The 19846-nt window shown below is 44.9% G+C and overlaps 1 protein-coding gene across 1 annotated transcript in view; it reads right to left on the bottom strand.

Moving 5' to 3' along the window:
* The window catches only part of LOC107651962 (zinc finger protein 420-like), a 106606-nt gene that overhangs the window by 20079 nt on the left and 66681 nt on the right, over positions 1–19846 (bottom strand). The gene's annotated exons all lie outside the window — the stretch shown is intronic.

The raw sequence follows: 19846 nt of genomic DNA, 5'->3' as shown, positions 1-19846 counted from the left end.
CCTGGGGAACTCAACAATCATCCTTGGGCCTGATGCTCTCAGCCGGTTCATTCATCTTGACAATGACAAGGGAGGGCAAGCAGGGCCTGTGGGAAGCTTAAGGGGCCTCTGGGATGAGAATCTCCCCAGTATTTAGGGTGGGGAGAAGAAAGGGGAGAAGATTGGGGACCAATCTGGAACCAGAATATTAGTTCTGGGTCATTTTCATCAGAAAAGGCTGGACCCAGTCCATAGTTTTCCATTAACTGAAAATGAGAGGCAGCTAGAAGGGGAGGGGGCAGGGGCCTAGGATTAGAGGCAGGAAGTCCTCAGTTTACATTTCACCACAAAAGCACCTATATAGGTGGCTCAGAACAAGCCACTTAATGGAATCTATTTCCTCATCTGTAAAATGGGATTAATTGTCACTGAATTAGAAAGATGAAGGTGAGGAAGAAGTGCCATAATATTAAAGACAGAACCCCAGGCCAAGAACAGGTTGTTATAAATGCTTCATCCCTTCCCTCCCTTTATTACTGGCTCTGCTGGAGGCTTAGGGCAATAGGAAGGAAGACTAAGGACAAACCATCTCTCCTGGGGACACTGAAGAGCTTTGAGCTATGAATTTATGTTGGATAAAGAGAAAAAGATCCCTAATAGTAGATCCACCCCAGAGAGGAAGAGGGTAGGAAGGAAACACTCCTGAACAGTTCTTAAGGATGGGTTTGGGAGACACAATTCCAGGTCAGGGAGAGGTGAGAGAATCAGCTCTGAGGTTACTTTCATACCTGAGATTCTCTAACACATATTTGATCTCTGACTTCAGGAGCACCAAAGGGAATCCCCAAGGTCCCATGACACAATACAAACTCATTTTACAGGAGAAGCAGGCAGCAGGAGGGCCCTGCCTCTGGGACTCAGAATGCCAGCCCTCGTCCCTTCATTAGGATTGAAAATTGCTCCTAAAATTGCCTGCTGCTGAGGGGAATATTCCCTTGGATGGCAGACTGGGGCAGCAGGGAGAGGGCTCCTTACCCACAGAGAGCAGGTTCTGGGCATTCTCTAGCATCACCTCCTTGTACAGCTCCTTCTGGGGAGGGGACAAGAGGCACCACTCCTCTCTGGTGAAGTCCACAGCCACATCCTTGAATGTCACCGCCTCCTAGAGTACCACAAGTCAGAGGACAGAGGGCTGAAAGCCACATCAGAATGAAGAGCCCACCTCTGGTTAGTTACAGGAGGAAACTGGCACACAGAGAAGGGAGGGGCCAAAGCTACCCTTTGTCAGTGTCAGAGACAGCACTAGAAGCTGAGTCTTTAAGAGCCCAATGGAAGATTGAACAAAGTAGCTCTATGATGCTGTGGAAGGACTTCAAGTAGTTTCTATTGTGTGAAGGGAAATATCTAGGGGACCTCCATTGCAGCTTTGATCCCAAGGGCCCCAGAGGTGGGAAGTAGGTGTCACAGAGTCACGTGTCTGTTGCCCTGTTGCTGTATCCCAGTGCAGGCAGCCTCATCAGTCTGAGAGTCATCAACATGCCAGAGCCTGAGCCAAGGAAGGAGGAGCTGGAGAATGTAAAAGCCAGGTGAGGGAAGGAGAGGGGGCTTTTATACCTCCCCCCAGAACCTACTGGCACTCTGGGCTGGAGGTTCCTGATCTCTTCACCTCTGGCACTCCCAGCCTGAGCAAGCTGAATCGAGAAAGAGATCTAGAAAGGCTGAGATCTCTCTCTTTCTGCCTCTCTCAAACTTTCTCTCTTTACTAATAAATCCTCATCAATCTGGTAATGAGCCCTGAGATTAATTTTTACTTATAACACTATGGAAGGCATGAGAAAGGAGAGAATATGTTCCAGAGAGGGTGGGAACTCAGGATGCAGCCCAGCTTGACCTATGCTGGGAGAAGGCTGAGCTGATCTCATATCATTTACTTATTGATGCTATTTACTAGTAACTGCCTGAGTCACGGTTCTCTGTCTCCTGACTCAGCTCAACATTCAGCCAGGCTATAAGAGAAGTGCAAAACCCAGCTCTTGGGCACTTCATCACTCTTCTAGCCTGATTTCAAGGCATTTGCTGACCTTGGAAGATTCAGGTGAGCCCCAGGGAGTCAGGTCTAGGCTTTCTACACCCCTGACCCATCTCAGAGATGTCTGGGTTACCGCCCAAAGTTGGGGACGTGACCTTGCACTGGACTCACACAAGAATCACTTCTTAGTCTGAGGAGAGAAGTAGGGCTGGGGCATTGCTGGTCCTTTATTACTGATTATTCCAATCAGTCACAGTGTCCCTGATCATCCCAGTTCTATAACCAATGGTGACCCTCCATCCTATTATAGACATCACTTACCCTGTCTGTTCTTTGTTCTGTGCTTCCCCAAACCTATCAAAGGGATCTATCCTTCTGCTTAGGGTTTGGAGCATTAACAGAAAAAGCCCCTGACCCCTTTTGTTGACAGGAACCATTACCCTGCTTATCTTCCTTCAAGAGCTGCCTCAGTTTACCCTTTGGTTACATTTCACTCCCAAAACCTGCAAATGTGAGCTTCACAATGTTGGACAGAGCAGTAGATGTTCACTAATGAAGAGTCTGCAGTATTTTTAGGAAGAGATCCTGAAGGGAAGACATCATTTGCTTCTTGAATACACTAAGCAGCAGAAATGCAGGAGTGAAAAACTGAAGACAACAGTAAGAGCAGGAGAACATCAGAGAGCAGAAAGAGGTTTCTTTTAAAAACTATAGACAAGGAGAAAGGGAGGAAGGAGGAAACCCGGGAGGGCTAAAAGTGAAGGCAAAGATAGATAGGATCATGGGGAAAATCTTGTGGTGTCCCATCAGCATACTTCTTGTGTTGGACTGCAGGACCACAGGGGAGTAGAGGAGGTATGTACAGAGAAGATGGGGACACATAAAGGGTTTCTCAAGGACCAGATACTTTCATTTCTATTCCCTCTATATTTAGCACCTGTTCTGTACTTCTGGGCATTCCCCAAGAGGAAAAAGACAGTTCTTGCCCTCCAGGAGCTCATAGTCCACTGGGAGAGAGAGAAAACTTGCAGACACATGGACAGAAAGCAACGTCTGTCTAGGAGAAATAGGGAATAATGGAAGGAACGAAGGCACTCTGACGAAGAGGGATGAGGGAAGATTTCCAGTAGAAACTTTTGATTCTTTAGTTGGGACTTACAAGAACTTTAAAGGGGTCAGTGATCTGAAATATAGAGGGAAAATATTCTAGAAATGAAGTAAAGCCATTGAAAATGCCTGGAACTGGTCACAGACATACACATGGTGAATAAAGTGCCAGATCTAGAGTCAGGAAGACCTGGGTTCAAATGTGACCTCAGTCACTGCTCAGATGTGTGATCCTGGTTAAGTCACTTAACTTTGACTGCCCAGCCCCTACCACTCATCTATCTTAGAACTGATCTTGAAATGGAACTTAAGAATTATAAAAAACAAAAACTGTTTCCATTTGGGGGCAGTTAGGTGACTCTGTGAATAGAAAACTAAAAATAGAGAAAGAAGGTCCTGGGTTCAAATATGACCTCTGATACTTCCTACCTATGTGACCCTGGGTAAGCCACTTACCACCAATTGCCTACCTCTTACCCATATTCTGCCTCACAATAGATGTTTGCCATCAATTCTAAGAGAGAAAGTAAAGGATTTTTTTTTAAGTGGTTAGCTGAAGGAATCCAGAAGGCCAGGTTCCCTAGATCCAACATTACAAACTGGGGAGTAATGAATAAGAAGATGGAAAGTGGGCTTTGTATACCAGAGTGTTTTGTATTTGATCCTGGAGGGAATAGGGAGTCACTGAAGTTTATGGAGTAGGGGAGTGACATGATCAGAAAAGAGCTATAGGGAAAATCATTCTGGTGGGAGAATGGAGAAGGCCTTGGAGTGGGAAGAGCCTTGTGGGAGACAGACCCAGCAGCAGTTTGTCTTAATAGGCCTGGAAGGGGGTAATGTGGGCCTCCACCACAATGATAGCAGTGACACAGGATAGGAGGGGTGTATTGGAGAGAGATGCTACAAAGGTGAAACTGATAGGTCCTGGCACCATATTGGATAATTGGGGAAGGGACAGTGAAGAGTCAAGGGGGAGGTAAGGGGGACGGGGGGGGGGGGGGGGGGGGGAGGAGGAGTGCCTCCTTTTTCAGTCTGAGGAACAAGGAGGCTATAGGCTATAGAGAAGATGGGGGTTCTGTCTAGGTATGAAAGAACAATGTGTTTGGGACACACTGTGCTCAAGATTTCTACTGGTCACCTAGTGTGAAATCACACTAAGGAAATTTGAGATGAAAGACTAGAGGTCAGCACAGAGAATGAGGAAGAAAATGCAGATCTGAGACTCATCAGCAGAGAGATGGTGCTTGAATACCTGGTAGCTGATGAGATCACCTAGTATAGAAGTCCAGAGGGAGAAGAGTAAAGGGGCAAAGACAGGGCTGGAGGAACTCCCTCACCCTCACCCTACTGTTACAAGATCTAGAGGAGAAGCCAGCAGAGAAGACAGAGAATCACAGGTCAGAGAGGTAGAAGCTAAACTAGGAGAAAGAGCTGTGTCCTAAAACCCTAGAGAGAACAGAATATCAAAGAGGAGAGAGTGGGCCAAAAGCATCAAAAGCTTCACACAGGACTGAGAGAATGAGGACTAAGGAGGTGGTCTCTATCTTCTAAGAAAGAGAAGAGCATGTGGGGAAGGAAGTACGGAGGAGAAGCCAAGTCTAAGCCAATATTGGTACATGTAAGACACAGGAAGTGACATAAAGAACGGCCTTTATGTTTTGTGTCACTTCCTGTAAAAGGGATTTGGCTGTGGAACTTGATCCTGGAGGAGCTCGAGCATAAGACCTCAGACTGCTTCCCTTTAGATGATTGCATGGTGAGTGATAAGGCTAACTCCTCTTTCCCCTGGCTTTTCTGGGGAGGCCCCTTGGCTGAGGCCTTTGAAGCCTTGCCTCACTCAGACCAGGCAAGAGCAGCTCTTTCCTTTTTTCCCTCTCCCTGTCTCTGTCTCAATTTCTTCCTTCTATTGTAAATAAAACACCATAAAATTCCATTCTGACTTGAGTATTTCATTGGGATTTAGAATTTAAATCCCTAGTGACCAACTAAAAATATATTCAGCCCAACCATAAAATTTACCCCTTACAATTCCAACTGCTTAAACACCATGGACAGGGCTTAGGCCCTAGATATTGAAATCAGGGGAGAAAGAAACTTATCTATCTTAAAAGAAATGAATTAAATAAGACAATGAATACAAAGGAAACAATTCAATCCTGGGTCATCTTGCTTTCTAATTGGAGAAAAGATTAGGGATTTGCCAAGTCAGGATGGGGAAGAGGGACAAAATAAGTTCAAGGACAAAATGCTTACCCAAACTCAAGACAGAGGCAATCATCCAAAAGATAAAAAAGTTTGAATATTTGATAATTTAAAACAGAAAAACTTCTGCACAGAACCTTAACCTCTGTTTGCCTCAGTTTACTCAACTGTGAAATGATGAGAATAAGAACATTTATTCCAGAGGGTTATTATGCAGATTGCTGAAAGCAGATTTTTAGGAGAACATAAAGCACTCCAGTCTGTCTGTATCCCATTCTTTGCCACTTAGCCAGATGTCTTTCTGACAAGGCCAGGATGTCTCCCTCAGGACCCCCCTAACCCTATTAGCAAAGAAAACTCCCAGGCCTTTCAGAAATTCACCCCTTTCTCTCCAGCCTGTCCAAAAAGGGAAGGACTAGACCAGTGAGGAATTCTACCGAACAGAGAAGGACTGTACCCAGCTGCTGGCTATGGTACAAACAGCTCTGCTCAAGAACATTTGAAGCTCCTCTTCTGGGAAAAAGGCCCTGTGTCAGGGCCCTTCCTGGGCACACCCCAAACTCCTCAGACTCTCTCTGGGTCAGGGAGATCAGCAGCATAAGACCAGCGGGGTGTGGGGGTGGGTCACACTCTGGAGTGGATACAAAAGCTACAGGGAAGCTCTCTGGGTACATCCCCAGCTGCCTGATTCTGGCTGTCACTGGCAAGGACCCTGACCATTCCTACAACAGGCTCCAGTGGCATATACTGATCTTCCAGCCCCTTCCTCTCCCCTTACACCTCTCCCCTCCTCATCTGACCCAGGGCCTCTGGCCTTCTGGCTGATCCTTGGCCAAGACCTTCCATTGTCTGATTCTGGGCCTTTCCTGGAGCAGTCTGTCTCCCTGCAGGGAATGTTCTCCCTCTTGCCTCTGGATTCTGAACTTCCTTCAAGTCCCAGCTGAATCCTCCCCTTATAAATCAATGATCTCCCCAGAACCCTTAGGGCCTTCCCTCCCACAATGCTTGTCTCCATCATGCCCCCACAGAGCTTGTTTGGACATGGCTGCTGAAAGGTCTCCTCAGTCAGACTAGGTGTGGGGGGGAGCCTGGAGAACAGACAATGGCTTTCCCTTCCTTTGTGTTGAGCAGTGCTGACACACACAAGGGTGTTCATCCAGACTGGCTAACTTGGGCTAAGAAGTGGGAAAGAGGAAGGAGCCAGAGAGACCTGGGAAGACTAGAGGACATGAGGCAGAAGCCAGTGAGCAGCACCAGGGGACAATGTCTTCCCTGAGGAAGGCACAGACACAGGCTCTGCTCTGTATCAGATTCAAGAGGGAACAGGTGAATAAAAGCAAAGAGGGTGTGAGTCCTGCCAGGCAACTAGAGAGAGCAAAGGGTTCCTAGACAAAGAAAAAGTCAATGATCATCCTTGACACTCATTTGTGCCCCGGAAGAAATCCAACATGGGAGGCAGTGCTTTGGGGGAGCTCTTGGGGTCTGAGCTGCCCAAGAGCCAAGGGATTACTCCCAAAGTCAAAAAGAGAGCTGGGAAGTACTGTTCCTCCTCTCTTGGATATAGGTACAGAAATGGCCCAGCAGGAAGAATGGAACAGCTTTCTAGCCCATCTTGTGCCAGAGCCAAGGAAGGTCCTGTAGTAAGCAAAGGAAGATTGCAAAATGAACTGCATTTGATTGACAGGGACATGTGACAAAGAATCACATGGGAGCCTGGGTCAAGATTCTAAAGTCCCAACTGAAAAAACCAGACTTCTGGGGGAAGTTTGGAGGTAGCTGTGATTTCCATCTTTTCTATAAGTTTTCTGGCCCTTTTTGGAGATACCAGCTTGAGAGGAGAAAACCTGTTGGAACTGGCTGCTGGCAGCTAGAAAGAAGTCCAAAGAAGAACTTCTCTGCTGGACCTACTTTGGATTTTACCTCTGGGATCTTGGCTCATTTACTGGACTCTGTTTTCTGAGGTTCTGTTTGGTGAGAACTGAACTTATTTAGCCTAGATAAGATAGCCATTGGGATTATATGAAGGGAATTTAGGTTTTGGAATAAGGTTAAGAACTTTTCCTACTCCTTTGTTACCCTCCTTCCTCTCCCTTTCCTCATCAATAAACTTAAAATATTTAGATGTTTCCCTCTTGTCTCTTTCCCTTAAAAAATCCCATAATAACAGTCCTCACTGGCTGATGGGGCTCCCAACTGGGAATGGAATGCACTTACCTGGACTGGGAGTCTGTCCTTCTTAAAGGCCATCCCTGGGACTCCAGGCTCCCTGTAGAGGCAACAAAGTAGCCCCAGAGAGTCCATCTGATGAAGCTACTCCATCTTTTTCCTGGCCTTGTCTCTGTAAGGGTTAAATTAGGAGTTTTAACAAAATAAAAGAGCAGTTTTTAATAATTTAAGTTTTAATGAGAATATAGTAGAGTTGTAAATTAACATTATACCTTTAAGTCAGAAGAAGAAAAACTTCAAGCAGCTTTTAACAATTATCAATTTAGTTTCATTAAAACAGAGATAGTAAAGGAATATGATAAAATGAATAAAGTAAGGAAATATAGGGAAGAAGCAGAGAAAGAAAATTTCCTAATGTCTATACTAGTGATCCTATAACTACCTATATTTACTACCTAAAATTGCCTGTATCTATCTGTAACAACCTATCACTACTGTTAATAACATCTACCCAACAAAGTTCCAATTCGATTCAGCCCAATCAAAACAAAATCAATCAGTGTTTAATCCAACCCCAAATAGGTCTGTCAACTAGCACAAGAGCCCTTCCAAAAAGCTGAAGAAAGAAAAAAAGCTAATAGACCAAATCAAAACCCTAACACCCTCTAAAGGCTAAAGCAAAAAAGCCCTCTCAGTAAGCTGAGGCCCATCTTTAAATTCCAGCAATTAACCACTAGCCACCAGCCCAACACAAAGCAGAAAACGTCCCAACTGCCAGTCCTATCAGCACCTGACAGACTGACCAACTTATGCTGGCCCCCTTTTTCTACCTGATTTCCTGTCTATGGTTTCTACTCCTGTAACTGTGGGCTGATTAATCCCTACACATCTCTATGGTAAGAGGACCTGCAGGTCCCCTGTTAAATTGAAAAAGGAATAAAGAACTCCTTTTGACATCTCCCCCCTTAGGGTCCTGCCCCTCCCCCTCTTTACAGCCCCCTGAATGGAGCTCTTCCCAACAGGCCTCCCTGGGCCCAGGGAATGTCTGACTTCTCTGCCCTTCTGAGCCCCAGTACCTGGTCCTGGAACCACCCTCCCAGGGCAGTCCCTCCACTTTTTCCCCTCGTATAGAAAAGTCCAACTTCCTCACTGCCTTTGGGATCACTCTCTGGGCCAATTGTTCTTGGTTGGATCTCAGAAGAAATCAGAAGACCTCCCTCCCAGCTCAGGATCCTCATCCCTCCTGGGGCCAGACCCTTGGCCTCTGTACCCTGAGCTGGGGGGGGGGGGAGAAGGGACCCAGAGGGGCAGAGGTTTTCCCTTCTCTTCCCAGGCCCAAGGCTGCCCCACAGGGGCACCCTACAAGGGATGACAAGCCACAGGAGACACCAAGGGCAAGACCTGCCCTCAGGGGTGTTACAAGGGAATCACTTTAAAAGACTGATATATATTAATTCGCCAAGGAATCAGCTATGTAATTCCTAAATGAAAAACTCAAGTCAGCCGTCAGCCTTTTTTGGAGTTTAATTACAATAGGAGCAAGAAAGGAATTAGAGATATATAGAGAGAGAGAAAGGGGAGAGAAGGGAATAGGGCTTAAATACCCCTTCTGTTTAGGCTGGGCCAAAAGGCCCAAGCCCTTAGATAGCTGGGGCAAAGAAAAGAGATCAGTCCCTATTACTCACGTGTCCAAAATGGAGAAACAGTCTCAGAGGCCCCCACCTTCAGCTTCCTTCAGAGCAAGCTTCCTCAGAGCCCAGGAACCACACCGACCAAAAAAAACTCCCCCCTCTTCAGTCTCCAGACCCTCCTATCTTTAAGGACACCATCCAAGTTGCCTCCCCTCAGTCCTCACATCTACCAATCACTCTTCATCAATTTCCCTGTCAATGGAGGCTCTCGCTTAACCCAGGACCGCCCAGAGGTTTCTGGCTTTTGCACATGTCTGTTGAAGGTCATATTTTCAAATGATTAAATCTATACTCCTTTGCTACAGCCCTTTCTAAATCCTGTTAACTTGAGTATGGTAGAGATTGGAATAATTAAATTTTGATCTAGGCTGCAGCCCTTACTCAATCCTATTAGGACTGAATAGGGTGGAGATTTATTCCAAGTATCTCCATTGTATCAATTCTAAAATCAATCAAGACTCAAAGAAATTCCTGTTCTATGCTTAAGCATAGGTCAAAGTCCTTTCCATTGTTCAGCAAAAGGTTTTCTGTCCTAAAGTAATCTTAAGAAGGGAAGAGAAGGAACCTCCCATGCCAATGGGGTTCCCATTCCAATAGACTATCAGTAAGAAATTTTCCAAGTATGAAATATCCCAATGGTGAAATTTCCAACATTTATAAGTCTAAGGAAATTTGAGGTTTACAGGGGAGAGCCTGCTACCAGCAGAGGGATGGGGGACAGCTTGGGAAGAGGGTCTGAAAGGGCAGATGAACCCCGTCTCTCTATTCCTCCTCTTCTGCCCCCTGCCTCCTCTCATCCTACCAGAGCCCCAAGAGGCAGCAGTGCTTAGGGATCCCACATGGGATGGGCCCAGGCAAAGCCCCCAGGTCTGACGTGGGAGCCCAAACCATCCTGACAGGGAAGGGGCCTGAGGGCTCTGCCAGAAGGGGGAGCAGGGAATTATGGGGAAGGGGAGCTAAGGGAAGGGCTGGGAATGCACACAGTCCAGCAGAGCTCCTGGCAAGGAGGGCAGGGACCTTGGAGTGACTGAAGTGTTCCCAAGGTGGCAGCTGAGACTGGGGAAACAGAATGAAGGGGTGCTGGGGTCTCCCTGGGAGCTGGGGAGGGCACCTGGAACATGCTACCATAGCTGAGGCTGGGAAGCCCTAAAGGGAACTGGATCCAGGGAGTCCAAGGCCTGGCCCCTGATGGATACCAACCCAAGGGACAGGGGGTTAAAGAAAGGGGCCAGGAAAGGGCTTTAGCCCCTGGAATGGAATATTTCTACCTTTAGTCAACCTCTAGACTCTACCCCAGGTTTGGGATTCCACCTGGGCCACCACCCACAAGGCTGGGCAGGGGAGAGTCCCCCTCCCCCAACCCTTCACCCAGACTGCCTAGAAACAGCCTAAGGGAAGTGGGGGAGTTCCTGGAGGGAGAGCAGGGCCCCCATTAAGGGGATGGGAGGGGAGGCTAAGAATATGTAAGGTCCACAACGAGGTGCCATCTGGGGATTCTGGGGGGAGGTGAACCATCACAAGAGATTCTTACAGGTGAAGGGGAGATCAGTGAAGTTGGGGGAGAAGGGGAGGAGAAGGAAGGGGAAAGGAAGGAGGATAAGGGCAAGGAGGAGAAGGAGGGGTAAGAGGAGGATGGGGAGAACCAGGAACAGGGCCAAGAGGTCAAGGTGGGTCAAATCTGACAAGAATCTGGCCCAAAGCCAAAGCCCTGCTCTCAGGGGGAGGGAGCTGCAGGAGGATCACCTGGGAGGTCTCCCATCCTAGAAGTCCTCAAGTGCCTGCTGGAGGCCCCTTTAGGCTACAGAAGGGTCTCTACCAGTGCTCCAGGTAAGCCCAGACAGCCTCCAGTGGGAGATCCTCCAGCCAGGAAGCCCTTCCAGGGAGCCAGGGCAGGCTCAGGGTTCAAAGGCAAAAGGTGGAGCCCACAATAGCACAGGAAGGGTCTGAGATAAGATTGGAACCCAGGCCCTCCTCACTGCAGGCCTGGCACTCTCCCCTGTGCTTCCCTGCAGCCAGCTGTCAGAAGGCAGTCCTCCCTGCAGGGAAGGCCCTCCTCCTCCCCTCAGCCCAGCATCCCTGACTGCAGGGCCTTCCTAGTGCTCTGCTGGCCTCCTTGGCTCTCTTCTCTCTTCCTGCCAGCCTCCATTCAGATTCAGCCCCTGAGGTGACTTTTCTCTGGCCCAGCCTCCTCTCCATCAAATCTCCTAAGATGCTCTTCAGCACTCCTAGCCCTAATGACCCCATTCCCCTCTTCACTGCCACATCCTCTGCCCAGGAACACACCATTCTCCTCTGGGTCCATGAACAGCACTTCCAGCTCCAGACCAGGAGCACCTTCTCTGGCTGTCTTGGATGGGTGGCTGACAGGCTCTTTCACCCCAGGTTGGACCACTGTCCTCCCCAGTTGTCCTACAATCCAAATGATAGTGTTGCCTCCTCTGGGAAGACCTCTTGAACTCCTCTTCAGTCTTAGCCACCTCTGCTCATTTTTGCCTTGTTTAGCCTGAACAGAGCATGCTTGGGGTGACTGAAGCAGAGCAAGGGAAGACGGAAGGTGGGGTGGGGAGGAGTTTGGGGGTCTGGGGCCCAGAGGCTGGGAGACAGGACTCCTGGATCCTTACAAGAAGTGGTAAAACTGCATGCAGTACTAGGCCCTCCAACCCTGACACCCCCTCCAGGCCCGACGTTTTAGCAGGAAAGAAGATCCCGAAAAGGAAGCTGGAGGCCACAGCCGACCCCTGACAGACACCAGAAAACACCATGGATATATTTTACCCTGCAGGAAATTCGCACCCTGGCGCTGCCCTTCTAGCTCCATTGGGGCACCAAGTCCTTTCTGGTCCCAGCCAGCCCCGCCTAGCTTCAGAGTCCCAGGACGGGGGGAGAGGACGGGTTCCCAGCATTGCGGGGACGCAGAAATTGATCTCCAGGAGACACAGAGAAGGTGATCCGCTCCAAAGGATCTCGTAAAAGGGAGAATTCGAACTCAGTAATGCTCTCTGCCTCCCGCCCAACCTCTTCCTCAGAAGTCAGGCTCCTCTTATCTCTGGTTCCTCCCCACTCCGGCCCCACTTTCCAGCTGTCCCCTGCCACCACTTCATAATTACCAAGGCTTTAGGAGCGGGGCGGAGAAAGTTCCCTGGCTGCTAAAGAGCCGAGGCGGGAAAAAATTTGGAAGTGGAGGAGGAAGTGGGACTATGTACAATCTTAACTTCCGGTTTCCCGGAGGGCTATGCACTGCGTGTTCCGGGACTAGATTACCTCGCCCTGACTCTTCGGGTTGGCCCCTCCCCTCTCCGCTCCTCCAGAGCCTCCTGTGTGAGCCCCGCCTCCCTCCCTCATTCTTCCACACCTATGGTGGGCCCGCCCCGCCCCCTTTCCTCCCCTGTGGGTCAAAGGGACAGTGGTTCCTGTGCTCGCCCTGCTCAGTTTAAGGCGCTCCTGTTTCCTGGCTTTCGGTAAGAAAAAAAAGGGTCCCGGGGCATTAGGCTTCCCGAGTTCCAAGCTCTTTCTGATCCTAAGACAGTACAGGGACACCAGGAATGTTCTCTTCTCCCACCACGCTTGTAGAAAAGAAATGTGGGCGTGGCCAGGCTCCCCAAGGCCCGCAGAGCCAAGATGAGACTGACACCTACGGGATCTGCCGGAGGATACCAGAAAAGAGCCCGAGGCAGAAGAAAGAAGGGGAAAGCCACGCCCTCTCTAGCCACGCCCCGCTACCCGCAGGTGTTTCTGGGCACGCCCAATGTTGCAGTGCTGTCTCTATCCCCTCCTTCTTGGTGCACCCTCTCTAGCCTTGGGCAAGTCCCTTAACCCACATTGCCTATTCCTTACCACTCTTTTGCCGGGAACCAATATACAGTATTGATTCTAAGATAGAAAGTGAATGTTTAAAAAACAAAACAAAACAACTCGCAAGTAGAGGAATAAGTGGGTCTTTCATTAAAATAATATGTAGTATCTATTTAAAACCATGGTGAGTATCACCTGCAATTGGGACAACTTAGAAGCCTTTCCCACTATTAATATTGTACTAGATATTTAGCATCAGGGGGCAGCTAGGTGTCTCAGTGGATTGAGAGCCAGGCTTAGAGACTGGAGGTCCTAAATTCAAATATGACCTCAGACACTTCCCAGCTGTGTGATCCTGGGCAAGTCACTTAACCCCCATTGCCTAGCCCTTACTGCTCTTCTGCCTTGGAACCAATACAGTTCCAAGACAGAAGGTAAGGGTTAAAAAAAAAAAGAAATTTAGCTTCAGCAATAAAAGTAGAGAAAGAAATTGAGGAAGTTAAGGTAGACAGTGATAGTAAATTATCACTCTGGGGAAGATATGATGGTATACTTAGAGAATCCTAGAGAATTAACTAAAACACTCAGTGAAAGACTTAGTAACTTTAGCAAAGTTGTAGGACTCAAAATAACCCAAAGATCATCAACATCTATATATATTTCCAACAAAGTCAAGCAGCAAGATTTAGATAGGGAAATTCCATTTAAAATCACTCCAGACAATATAGAATACCTGGGAATTGACTTGCCACACAAACAGGCATGATATGAAAACAAAAACAAAACACTTTTCACACAGTTAGATCTAAACAATTGGGAAAAAGATTAACTAATATAATAAAAATGATATCTTCTTCAGTTTATTCTGGGCCATATCAATCAAACTACCAAAAATTATTTTATGGAACTAAAAATAATGGTAACAAAATTCATCTGGAAGAACAAAAGATCAAGAACATCCAGGAAATTAGTGGGGGGAAAAAAAGTGAAGGATGGTTTCCTAGCAGTACCAGATCTTAAATTGTACTATCAAGCAGTAATCATCAAGATCTGGTCAAGGCTAAGAAATAGAAGGGTAGATCAATAAAACAGACTAGGGATAAATGACCTCAGTACCCTAGTGTGTGACATACCCAAAGATCCCAGCTTGTGGGATAAGAACTCATTATATGACAAAATCTGTTGAGAAAACTGGAAAACAGAATGGCAGAAACTATTTTTAAAACAATATCTCTTATCCTATGCCAAGATAAGGTTAGAACTGGTATAGGATTTAAATATAAAGGGTGCTATTGACACTAGACTCAACAAAGCTCTTTGGGCCAAAAGAATAAGGAATGTCCCTTACCTTATCTGAGTGCCTTTGTCCAGGAAACACAATGAAGATGAAGACTCACCAAACAAGCTGTATACTCTGGTTACTTATGTGCCTGTCACTACTTTCAAAAACTTACAGTCAATGTGGATGAAAACTAAATTGAACTTCTTATAAATAAAGTTTTAAAATGTAAAAAAAAAAACATTCTAAATGGCTCTGGATTAAAGAAATGCAAATAAAAACAACATTGAGGTACCACCTCACACCTACCAGGTTGACCAACATGGCAGTAAAGGAAAGTGATAAATGCTGGAAGGGATGTGGCAAAATTGAGAATCTAATACATTGTTGGTGGAGTTGTGAACTGTAAAAATGGAGATTTGAACCCAGACTTCAAATCCTAGGAGTCCTTGGCCACTTCCCAAAATGCCTTGTAACCTCACCTGGGCCAAGAGTGAGATGGGGTATTTAAACTGACTATCTGCCTACTTGCTCTCTTCCTGTACTCGAAGATTGCAAGAATACAGTAAGTGAAATTGAATGGGCCTTTTGACCCTCCTAGACATGTGCTTTCCTATTTTGTATTTTCTTTATTTTTTAATCTTTAATAAACTTCATAACCTTTAATAATTTAAAAAATAATAATTAAATAAAATAAATAATTAATTAATAATTTAAAAAATAAAATAAATTTAATTTAAAAAATAATAAACCTTTAGCAGAGAAACTAATTTTAACTGTTACAGAATCCAAGGATTCTGGAGGGCAATGTGGAACTTTTCCCAAAGGGCTGTAAAACAATGCATTCTTTGATCCAGTAATGCCTCTACTAGATCTGTACCCAGAAGAGACTGTTTAAAATGGGAAGGGACCTACTTGTATGAAGATATTTCTAGCTATTTATTTTGTGGTGGCAAAGAACTGGAAACTAAACTGATGTCCCTCAATTGGAGAATGGCTGAATACATTGTGGTTCATGATGGTGATGGGATACTATTGTGCTATAAGGAATGATGAACAGGATGATTTCAGAAAAATCAGATGTGATGCAGAGTGAAATTAGTGAACTGATGCAGTGAAATAAGTGAAATAAGGAGAACCAGAAGAGCATTGGACACAGTAACACAGTAACAACACTATTGTGGGACAATCCACTGTGATCAACTTCACTGCTCTCAGAAATGCACTGATCTGGCACAATTCTGAGGAACTCATGACAAAAAATGCTACCCATCTCCAGGGAAAGAACTGCTGGAGTCAGATTTCGGATCAAAGCACCCATTTTTCACTTTACTTAAGTTTGTCTGGGGTTTTTGGTTTTATATGATTATTCGTACAAAATGAACAATATAAAAATATGTTTTGCATCATAACACATGAATACCCCAGATCAAGTTGCTTGCCAGTTTGGAGAGGGAGGAAGAAAAGAAGGGAGGGGGACAATTGGGAACACATAACTTTGGAAAAATTGTTAAAAATAAAATATTGTTATAAGAAAATCATGATAACCTCAAAGGATCTTGTCAGGAATCCTGCACATTTGCCTGAAAGAATCTGGGAGAAAAGATCAATGAAAGCAGTGAAAGGGCCTGGTGAGATGTTTTTGAGGTCAGTGATGATGGCATCGACAGTCTTTAGTTGGTCTCTCACACAGTCTATAAGACCAAACAAGGCATAGAGAACATTAAAGGATACAAAAGAGTTTGTTTTGAATACATGAAATTGAAGAAGTTCTTGTGTAAATGGAATTATCCTCCTTTGTTTCTTTTTAACTTAATTAATCAAGGACTTGGACTTCCCCTCCCTCTATTTTAATTTATCAGGGGCCTTGAGGACTTTTTATCATTGAAATGTGCAGAGATATACCAACTCACAGTGAAAGGAAGTAGAAACCAGAGAGGCAGGAAGTGACATGGAAAAGGGGATATAAAAGACAAAGACCAAAAGAAGATTGATTGGTTTGTTGGAGACACTCTTTCCTTAGAGTCTGCATCCTTGACTAAAGCTTTCTACACTGGACAGGGTTGCTGAGTGAGTGACTCAGGCTGAAGGAAGTGACTTGCCTTGATGGATTTCTGGCTGAAGATGAAGGGGACTTCCATGTGGAGATTGGGACTTGAGGGAGCCCCTCCCAGATGCTGAGCTGGATTACACTGGAGAAACACTTAGGGCAGTAGGCTAGACAAGGCTCTATCCCCATTCTATATCTTCCACTTTCAATATCTTTTTCAATATATTTGTAAATAAATCTGCTAACAGTCATTTTGACTTAAGGGCTAATATTTTATAAATGGCAACCACAATCTCACTTTTATGACTCTTATATTGAGTCAAACCTAATTTTAATTCTTATACTCTGCACAAACAAAACTACTGCAAGCAAGTGTATTCATTTAGAAAATTTTAATTATTACACAAACTTAGAAGAGAAAAAACAAAATGGAAGGTAATTCATAGCAAATGTCTCTAACAGAAGCTTAATTTCTCAAATATATAGAGCACTAAATCAAATTTATAAGAATACAAATCATATCCCAATTAATAAATGGTGAAGAATATGAACAGACAGTTCTCAGGTGAAGAAAGTAAAGCTGTCTCTAGTCATGAAAAGATGCTCTGAATCACTACTGACTAGAGAAAGAAAAATGGAAACAACTCTGAGATACTGTAAAAATTTGGTGATAGAAACTTCTAGGGAGCAGGGATTTTCCTTCAGACGACACCCATACTCCATTAATCTGTTTTGCTTTCAATTTTTGCTTCCATTTTTCCACTTCCTTTTCATTTTGGAAAGTGATAAATTTAAGTCATCAGTGGTTGTTAATGTTAAAATTAATTCAGGCTCTTCTATGGCTGCTAGCTTTGCCGCTGAATCTGCTTGATAATTTCCTCTAGAGACAAAGTCACTGTCACCTGTATGGGCAGAGCATGAACTACAGCTAGGGCTTCAGGCAGCTGGAGAGAAGAAAGGACTTCATTAATAATTTCTGCATTAGCTATAGATTTTCCAGCTGAGGTTAAAAATCCTCTCTGGAGCCATAGCATTCCAATTGAGTAACAAATGCCAAAAGCATATCAACAATCCATATAAATTGTTGCCTTTTTATCCTTGGCAATTATACAAGGGTGCTTCAGAGCTATGAGTTCTGCTCCTTGAGCGCTAACATTAAAGGGTAATGAAGCTGACCACTCAGTGGCAAATTCTGAGACTACAGCAATCCAGGTGTAGTGTATGCCATCCCTCATAAAAGAGGAACCATCAGTAAATAAGATCAGATCTGGATTGTCTAAGGGAGTGTCCAAGAGATTATCTCAAGGCTTTTCTACCATGGACACTAATGTTTCGCAATTGTGTAATGGTTCTCCTGAAGTTGGTAAATCTGGAAGCAAGGTGGCAGGGTTAAGGGGTTGTACAGCATTTCAAGGTAATGTTTTCACTATTTAAGAAGGTTATTTCATACCTTGGAATTTGCTGATCTGAGAATGCTGGTGCTCTACGCCTTAGCAACAATGCTTCTACCTCATGTGGGCACATAATTGTTAATTGGCATTCCAATACTAGATCAACAGTTTTTTTTTTCAATAGTAAGGCTGTAGCAGCTACTCCTCTAAGACATGGTGGTGCTCCTGATGTTACTGGGTTCAGTTTGGCAGAATAATAAGCAATTGGGTGCTGAGAAGGCCCCAAAGTCTGAGTTTAAAACACCTGAAGCTACTCTTCTTCACTCATGTACATACAAGGTAAATGATTTGTTGTAATGGGATGCCTAGAGCAGGGGAAGACAGGATAGCCTGTTTTAGATCTGATAGAGCTGACAAGTGTTCTGGCTCTAATTTGAGGGGTTCAGGGACCGAGTCCTTTGTTAGTGCTATAAAGGGTTTAGTAATTTCCGTATAGCAAGGAATCCAGTTTCTGCAAAACCCTGTTGCTCCTAAAACTGCTCTCAACTGTTTGTTAGTGGTAGGAGTGCTTAAATTTTGAATAATTTCAATTCGTTTTGGAGAAATATAATGAGCACCAGCAGTCAGGATGAGTTCCAAATATTCTACTTTAGGGAGACACCACTGAACTTTATTTTTCAAGATCTTATGCCCTCTTTTGTATAGTTCCAAAAGAACATGTTTACTATCTTCCTGACATGCTTCTGCATCTGTTGAGGCCAAGAGTAGATCATCTATGTATTTGGTTAATTTACTATTTTTAAATGTTACAGTATCTGTGACTTGGCTCAAAATTTGTGAAAATTAACTTGTGCTTTCCATGAACATTTGAGGCAGACAACTCCATATATACTGGGGGCCCTTCCAGGTGAAAGCAAAGATATGCCTGGAGTTCTCATGAAGGGTATGGAAAAATGCCTGAGCATAAGTCTACTGCTGTAAAGTATGTAGATGTACTAGGAATAGAAGAAATAATCGTATGTATGTTGGGAACTAAGGAGTGTCTCTTTATAACATGGTTGTTCACAGCCCTCAAATCCTGTATGAATCTATAGAGGTGCTTACCATCGGGCCGTATTTTTGTTTAACGGGCAGGATGGGTGAATTGTGTTCAGATTTACTAGGGATTATTATTCCGTAGTCAATTAATGAGTTTATTACTGGGGTAATACCCTCAAATGCCTCTTTTGAGAGGGGATACTGAGGGATGGAAGGAGGTGGACTAGATTTAGTTTTTATCTGCACAGGTACAGCCGACTTAAGTAAGCCTACATAAGATGTGGCCCAAAGAGACTCTGGTATATCTGCAGGTGGGATGCTCTTTCCCCTCCTGACTCTCTGAGAGAAGTACAGGGAGTAATTTTAAAGATTCCTAAGGAACTTCCAATGATAAGGAACTATCTGGGGAGAAAGTTATTGTGGCTCTGAGTTTGCATGGAAGGTCCCTCCCCAGCAAATTTAAAGGAGAGTCAGGCACCAAAAGGAAGGAATGCTGTACTGCTAGAGGTCCTACAGACACCATTCTAGGGGAAAGCTTTTTAACACTTTGAGGTATCCCTGACACTCCCATTACATTCTCTGAGCCAATGGAATAACAATGTAAATCAGGTGTACTCTTCAGTACAGACTTGGAAGCTCCAATGTCTAGAAGACAATCATAATAGGTATTACACACCTTTATAATAACATGGGGTTCATCAGTATGGGGGGAGGTAGTGGATAGGAACAACAGGTAGTAGGAGATCAGGGTCTGGAAAATCAAAGGATGTATCCTCTGATTCCTGTGCCCCAGCTCAATATATTGTTTAACAATATGAAAATAAGGAATAAGAATCTCTTTAGGTGGTTTTCAGTTCTCTCTTCCCTTTCACCAGTCAAGAGTAAAGTTTCAGGTGTCTCTCTCCAGTAGCAGCCAGAAAAAGACCAAGCTCACTATCTGAAGCTCAGGGATTCAGTCCAAGTGACCTAGAGAGGACCTCACCAACAAACAGAACCTTTACCTGTGTTCTTTCTTCTAAGTTCTGATCTCATGCACTGTTCTCTAACTTGCTTGTACCCTAAGAGATTTATCAAATATCTTATTTTAATCACTATTTTAAAATCCTAATTTCCTTATTACAA

This window comes from Monodelphis domestica, chromosome 3 (genome assembly GCF_027887165.1).
Source record: "Monodelphis domestica isolate mMonDom1 chromosome 3, mMonDom1.pri, whole genome shotgun sequence".
NCBI lineage: Eukaryota > Metazoa > Chordata > Mammalia > Didelphimorphia > Didelphidae > Monodelphis > Monodelphis domestica.
This window is presented reverse-complemented; position numbering and strand designations above follow the sequence as displayed.